The sequence below is a fragment of the Mus pahari genome, chromosome 6, assembly GCF_900095145.1.
Source record: "Mus pahari chromosome 6, PAHARI_EIJ_v1.1, whole genome shotgun sequence".
In the NCBI taxonomy this organism is placed as follows: Eukaryota; Metazoa; Chordata; class Mammalia; order Rodentia; family Muridae; genus Mus; species Mus pahari.
In genome coordinates, this window is record NC_034595.1 from 69,599,899 (window position 1) to 69,601,193 (window position 1,295).

Genomic DNA, 1,295 nt, shown 5'->3' on the forward strand with positions numbered 1-1,295 from the left:
ACTCCAGAAGAGGGAGTCAGATCTTGTTACGGATGGTTGTGAGCCACCATGTGGTTGCTGGGATTTGAACTCCAGACCTTCGGAAGAGCAGTCGGGTGCTCTTACCCACTGAGCCATCTCACCAGCCCACATCTTTATATTTTTAAATTTCTTCTCATCCTGCAGCCGTCTTACAGTGAACACTGACCTGGTAATATCTAGAATATATCACAATTGTGATCTTTCCCATTGCCACGGAAAGTGAAAGCACTGTTATCGCGGGGGTTAAAGTAAATTCTAAGCTGTGAGCATGTTGCTCCTCCCCCATCCCCCTTAAAAGACTGGGTCTAATGGTGTAGCTCTGGGTTGCCTAGAACTTGCTGTGTAGATCAGACTGGCCTTGAATCTGAGATGCACTTGCCTCTGATGGCTGGGATTAAAGGTGTGTACCAGGATCACGCCCCACTCCCCCGTTTTGAGGCTGGGTCTCATGCAGCTCAGGGTGGTTTCCAAATGCCTCCCCCTTTTTTTTTTTTTTTTTTATGGTTTTTCAAGACAGGGTTTCTCCATATAGCCCTGGCTGTCCTGGAACTCACTTTATTGATCAGGCTGGCCTCGAACTCAGAAGTCTGCCTGCCTCTGCCTCCCAAGTGCTGGGATTAAAGGCATGCACCACCACACACAGAAAATGCCTCCTCTTGAATGGCCCAGTGACTTGCCATCCCTAAAATGATCCCTCTTGTGTTTACACATCCACCCACTTATTCAACAAACCGCTTGACTCGTGAGCCAAGCACTGTGCCAGGCCTGGGGAGGACATAGATGAAAAATCATCTCAAAGGGGCCTGCATGCCAATGGGCCAGTCACAAAACCAAACAGCCATGTTTTTCTGTGTGGTGCACAGACTGAGTGGGATGATTTCAGCAGAGCATCTAACCAGGAGGGAGGGTCAAGGAATGCCCCTTGGCTGAGAGAGGCCGTGTTAGAGACTGTGCTGTAGACTGAGGCTCAGACTCGAAGTAAGTTAGGTGGGAGACAATTGGCTGTTCCAGGCACATGCTGTGCAGACAAAAAGGGAGAAGTGTGCTTGGGGGAAAATTCTAAAAGGCTCAGAATGGGAAATGGTTTTAGGATCAAGGGTCTGCTAAGAAATGGTAAACTGGACCTCAGACTGTCACAGTCTCCTTAAGAAGACTGACCTTAGCCGGACGTGGTGGCGTACACCTTTAATCCCAGCACTTGGGAGGCAGAGGCAGGCGGATTTCTGAGTTTGAGGCCAGCCTGGTCTACAAAGTGAGTTCCAGGACAGCCAGGG

General features: G+C 49.5%; 1 protein-coding gene across 3 annotated transcripts in view; it reads right to left on the minus strand.

Annotated features, from left to right (window-relative positions):
- The window catches only part of Mpl (MPL proto-oncogene, thrombopoietin receptor), a 14,026-nt gene that overhangs the window by 6,287 nt on the left and 6,444 nt on the right, over nt 1-1,295 (minus strand). The gene's annotated exons all lie outside the window — the stretch shown is intronic.